The sequence below is a fragment of the Mauremys mutica genome, chromosome 25 (assembly GCF_020497125.1).
Source record: "Mauremys mutica isolate MM-2020 ecotype Southern chromosome 25, ASM2049712v1, whole genome shotgun sequence".
NCBI classification, from domain to species: domain Eukaryota; kingdom Metazoa; phylum Chordata; order Testudines; family Geoemydidae; genus Mauremys; species Mauremys mutica.
Window position 1 is genome coordinate 12,477,690 of NC_059096.1, and position 6,427 is coordinate 12,484,116.

Genomic DNA, 6,427 nt, shown 5'->3' on the forward strand with positions numbered 1-6,427 from the left:
TTGCAGCGCTGGTGGAGGCTTTCCAGCGCTGCAATTACACCCCGTCCACACTTGCAGGGCACAACCAGCGCTGCAACTCCCTGGTTGCAGCGCTGGCTGAAAACCCATCCCGGCAGGGGTATAAGGAGTGCAGCGCTGGTGATCCAGCGCTGCTCAGCAGGTGTGGACACTCACCAGCGCTTTAAGTGTCCTCCAGGGAATAAGGAGTTATCCCAGAATTCCTGTTCAGCCACTCTGCTCATCAGTTTGCACTCTACTGCTCTTGCCTCAGGTGACCAGCCCTTTAAATGCCCCGGGAATTTTAAAAATCTCCTTCCTGTTTGCTGCAGCCAGGTGTGGAGTGCAATCAGTTAATCTTTCCAGGTGACCATGCCTCCACGTGGCAAACGAGCCCAGCATGGAGCAATGGCGAGCTGATGGACCTCATCAGTGTTTGGGGGGAGGAATCAGTGCAGGCACAGCTGCGCTCCGGCCGTAGGAATTACGATATCTTTGAGCAGATATCAAGGTCCATGCTGGATAGGGGCCATGATCGGGACGCACTGCAATGCAGGGTGAAAGTTAAGGAGCTGCGGAGTGCCTATTACAAAGCCCGCGAGGGGAATCGCCGATCCGGAGCTGCCCCCACGACCTGCCGTTTTTACAGGGAGATGGACGAGATACTTGGGGGTGACCCCACTGCCAATCCCAGGATAACGATGGACACTTCTGAGCAGGCTGGGGGACAGGAGGCGGAGGCGGGGGAGGAAACCACAAGTGAAGCTACTGGGATGGGGGAAGACACCCCAGAGTGGGCATGCAGCCAGGAGCTCTTCTCAAGCCAGGAGGAAAGTACCCAATCGCAGCAGCCAGCAGTTGCAGAAGGACAAGCAGAGGGCGTTAACAGTAAGCGGCTTTTATTTTCTGGGTGGAAATGTTTCTGGAGAGGAAGGGGGGTTATGGCTGCATGCATGCCAGCCTCTAGATGTGGAATAGCCCGTTGATGTGGTCTATCACGTCGCGGTAATCTGCTTCAGTTATCTCAGCAAAAGTTTCAGCCAGAGCGTGGGCAATATGCCTGCGCAGGTTTATAGGGAGAGCCACTGTGTTTCTTGTCCCAGTCACGCTGACGCGTCCGCGCCACTGTTCCGCGAGTGGGGGGGGGGGGATCATTTCTGAACACAGGCAAGCCGCGTAGGGTCCCGGGCGGAATCCACATTGCTGTAAAAGAGCCTCCCGCTGTCCCCTAGTGACTCGCAGCAGGGAGATATCTTGCAGGATTAACTCCTGTGAAAAATGTTGGGAGACTCTTTAGTGAAGAGATAGGTAGATAGTGAAGATCACCCCTGCAGCTGCATCTTCACTCAACCCCTCTATCACTCCAGATTACCCGAAGCAACCAGCCACAATCTATCAATCAAGCCCCACTTCTCCTTCTATAAGCACCCCTCACTCACCATTTCGTGGCTTCTGTCGTGTTATGCGTGTGGGAAAAGAATGTTAAAGTGCGAACTCCCTCAGTGTAACAATTCATGTCTGGAGATAGTGGATACAATGCTGCCCCTGTTAAACGTTTCATTTCTGGGTTTCTACAGTGACCTTGACTCCTGGAGTGGGCAGATGTTCCACAGCACAGAGGCTACAAAATTTGAGAAGAAATCCCGAAAGAGCAAAGAGGACATGCTGAAGACTGTTCTTCATCACTCTGCTGCAGAGAGAAAGGAATTGAAGGAGTGGCGAGAGAAGGAAAGCATGATCCGCCAGAGACATTGGCGTAGAAATGCTGTGGCAAAGAAGAAAAGCACAAACCAGCTGCTAGAGATCCTGTCGAGCCAAGCGGACTCTCTCAAGGCTATCGTAGCCATGCAGGCAGAGCAGTCCCGTGCTGCCCCACAGCCCACCCCGTCCCAAAGCTTTTTTCCTTGTGCCCCAATGTCAGCTCAAACCGCCTTTCCCCAGCATTCAGTTTCTTACCAGCACCAGCTGCCTCCAACACCTGTACGTTCACCAACCAGCCCTGATACCTACCACCCTTACCCTCTGCACTCAACCCCCATAACCATGCAGTATATGCACCCTGAAGTGCAGGATTCGTTAAACAGCACTCCAGACAGGACATATGCAAACTTGTGACTGTACAGTTCACCAACCCACACCCCTTCCCTCTTGTGTTCATGAAATGTTGTGTCTGTCTGTCAAGGAATTTTTTTTCTTTACAATAAAACAATTCTTGGCTTTGAAAACAGTCTTTATTATAGCAGATAGTGAAAGATACCTTAGCCCAGTAAAGAAAGAGGCACTGCAAATCATTTTAGGGATAATAGAATAACAGTGTAAACAGTGCAATTCACTCCCATGCAAGTCAGCAAACATTACTGTTGGCTTTCAGCCTCAAATTCTTCCCTCAAGGCATCCCTAATCCTTGAAGCCCTGTGCTGGGCCTCTCTATTAGCCCTGCTCTCTGGCTGTGCATATTCAGCCTCCAGGACTTGAACCTCGGTGGTCCATGCCTCACTGAATGTTTCACCCTTCCCTTCACAAATATTATGGAGGGTACAGCAAGCGGATATAACCGCGGGGATGCTGCTTTCCCCCAAGTCTAGCTTCCCATACAAGCAACGCCAGCGTGCCTTTAAACGGCCAAAAGCACACTCCACAGTCATTCGGCACCGGCTCAGCCTGTAGTTGAACCGGTCCTTGCTCCTGTCAAGCTTCCCTGTATAGGGTTTCATGAGCCAAGGCAGTAACCGGGGTCTCCAAGGATCACAATGGGCATTTCGACGTCCCCTACTGTGATCTTCCTGTCTGGGAAAAAAGTCCCTGCCTGCATCTTCCTGAACAGGCCACTGTTCCGAAAGATGCGTGCATCATGCACCTTTCCAGGCCAGCCTGTGTAAATGTCAATGAAACGCCCGCGGTGATCCACAAGCGCCTGGAGAACCATAGAGAAATACCCCTTTCGATTAACGTACTCTGATGCCAGGTGGGGGGGGGGCCAGAATAGGAATATGCGTCCCATCTATTGCCCCTCCACAGTTAGGGAAACCCATTTGTGCAAAGCCATCCACCATGTCCTGCACGCTCCCAGAGTCACGGTCTTTCTTAGCAGGATGCGATTAATTGCCTTGCAAACTTGCATCAAAACGATTCCAACGGTCGACTTTCCCACTCCAAACTGGTTCCCGACCAACCGGTAGCTGTCTGGATTTGCCAGCTTCCAGATTGCAATAGCCACCCGCTTTTCCACCGTCAGGGCAGCTCTCAATCTTGTGTCCTTGCGCCGCAGAGTGGGGGCGAGCTCAGCACACAGTCCCATGAAAGTGGCTTTTCTCATACGAAAGTTCTGCAGCCACTGCTCGTCATCCCAGACTTCCATGACGATGTGATCCCACCACTCAGTGCTTGTTTCCCGAGCCCAAAAGCGGCGTTCAACGGTGCTGAGCATTTCCATGAATGCCACAAGCACTTTGGTGTCACACGCGGCAGGAGAATCGATATCGATATCATCGTCAGACTCCTCACTGTCACTTTGGAGCTGAAGGAATAGCTCGACTGCCAAACGTGTTGTGCTGGCGACACTCATCAGCACAGTCCTCAGCAGCTCGGGCTCCATTTGCCACAGAAATCGCGATTCACACAGAGAGTAAAACAGAAAGACACTCACAATGGCGCCAAACGCTGCCGGAAAGAGTGAATGCTGGGATGTGAAGCGATGCACCACGGGGCGTTGGAACAGGAAGCGGAATGACCCACACACTTCCTTCCCCTTCCCACAATACTCAGCGCCAAAACGGCGCCAAAACGGGACGAGGTGCTCTGTGGGATAGCTGCCCACAATGCACCTCTCAATACAGCGCTGGAAAGTGCTGCAAGTGTGGCCACACTGCAGCGCTGGTAGCTGTCAGTGTGGCCACACTCCAGCGCTGGCCCTACACAGCTGCATGACCAGCGCTGTAACTCCCAGCGCTGCAACTTGTAAGTGTAGCCAAGCCCAAAGGGTAGGAATAAATTATCAGTTTTCAGAATGGAGAGAGATAAATAGTGGTATCCCTGAGGAGTCGGTACTGGGACCAGTGCTGTTCAACATATTCATAAATGATCTGGAAAAATGGGTAAACAGTGAGGTGGCAAAATTTGCAGATGATACAAAACTATTCAAGATAGTTAAGTCCCAGGCAGACTGCGAAGAGCTACAAAGGGATCTCACAAAACTGGGTGACTGGGCAACAAAATGGCAAATTAAATTCAATGTTGATAAATGCAAAGTAATGCACATTGGAAAGCAATCTCAACTATACATACAAAATGATGGCATCTGAATTAGCTGTTAACACTCAAGGAAGAGATCTTGGAGTCATTGTGGATAGTTCTCTGAAAACATCCACTCCATGTGCAGCAACAGTCACAAAAGCAAACAATGTTGGGAATCATTAAGAAAGGGATAGATAATAAGACAGAAAATATCATATTGCCTCTATATAAATCCATGGTACGTGCACACCTTGAATAGTGTGTGTAGATCTGGTCACCCATCCTAAAGATATATATATTGGAATTGAAAAAGGTACAGAGATGGGCAACTAAAATGATGAGGGGTATGAAACAGGAGGAGAGATTAAAGTGACTGGGAATTTTCAGCTTAGAAAAGAGATGACTAATGGGGATATGATAGAGGTTTACAAAATCTTGACTGGTGCGAAGAAAGTGAATAAGGAAATTTTATTTAATCCTTCACATAACACAAGAACTAGCAGTCACCCAATGAAATTAATAGGCAGCAGATTTTAAAAAAACAAAAGGAAGTATTTCTTCACACAATATAAAGTCAACCCAGGGAACTCTTTGCCAGGGGATGCTGTGAAGACCAAAACTATAACAGGATTTTAAAAAGAACTAGATAAATTCCTGGAGACAAGGTCCATCTGTGGCTATTAGCCAGGATGAGAGGGATGCAACGCCATGCTCTGAGTGTCCCTAGCCTGTTTGCCAGAAGCTGGGAATGGACAACAGGGGATGGATCACTTGATGATTCCCTGTTCTGTTCATTCCCTCTGAAGCACCTGGCCTTGACCACTGTTGTAAGACAGGGTACTGGGCTATATGGACCATGGGTCTGACCCAGTATGACCATTCTTATGTAAAAATTAATTATAATAAAAATGTTTAGTACAGAAACTCCCCAACATAATGACCTCCCAAGATAGCAACAATGTGAGATGATAACCTTGGCAAATTTTAAAAATCTTGGCCTACTGGGAAACATATTTATATAAGTTTCCATTCCCAGTCACAAATCTAGCATTCTGGAGCAAAGTGACTAAAATATAGTCCAACAAACAAATGTTTATTTAACATGCCCCTCACTTTTCCCTCCACTGCACTCCACTCACCGGTGTTGCCCTTGGTCAGTGGAGACTCAGAGTTCAGAGGTGCTTTCACGTGAGTACACCTTCCAGGTGGGGGACAAAAAGGCACAGTTCGCTCTGGCCACAGCTGTTCGTTGTGCCACCGTTCACTCCACCGCTCTGTTGCCAATGGTCCTGCAGAGTCACCTTCTGCTGTCACCTACCACTGTGACCTCTGTGAGTTGGTCTCTTGAGGTTCCACCAGCTCTCAGTGATTTCAGCTGAGCTCTCAGTGTGGGAACCTCGCTGCTAGCGCAGTCTGGGCTGTCTCTTACACAAAAACACTTGCATCTGAAGAAGTGGGTATTCACCCACGAAAGCTCATGCTGCAAAACATCTGTTAGTCTATAAAGTGCCACAGGATTCTTTGCTACTTTTACAGAACCAGACTAACACGGCTACCCCTCTGATACAAAAACACTGTACCCACAGGAACACTGTCCCCACAACAGGACTAAGCACTTAGACCTGATTGTCAGTGATTTCAGCTGCAGTGGTCACTTAACAGAACAAAAGACTATCTATGGAGCCTTATCAGCTCTGTCTTTAAACAGTGGAGAGGGACAGGTCCCCACCCTCTCTCTTGATGCCTTCAAATCATCACAGACTAAGTACAGTTCTACTGCCCTTTACTCATACAATAAGAACAACATTTCATCCCCCCTTCCCCCAACATTCAAGTGGTTTGTAACCCAACCCCAGCCAAAATCTATCACTTGGACAACACAGCTCTGTTTGCTGGATACCTAGGTAGATTAGGTGTGAATGTAAATATAATCTGCCCCTGAAGCCTTAGCCCCCAGCTCATCACTAGCTGTCAGGGAGAGCTCATTTAGACTTTGCTTACAAATCATCATTTGAAATTATTAGGTTGGCCAACATCACCGAAATGAATGCACTGACATCTTAAAAAACAGCTGTATAAGAAAGCAAGGAAGCTAGTCTATGTTCATACTTTTCAAATCTATTATATGTGTATCTGAAAAAGTATTTTATCATACACTGTATAAGCTTTTAAAGTGTGTATTAATGTTTCAGTTTAA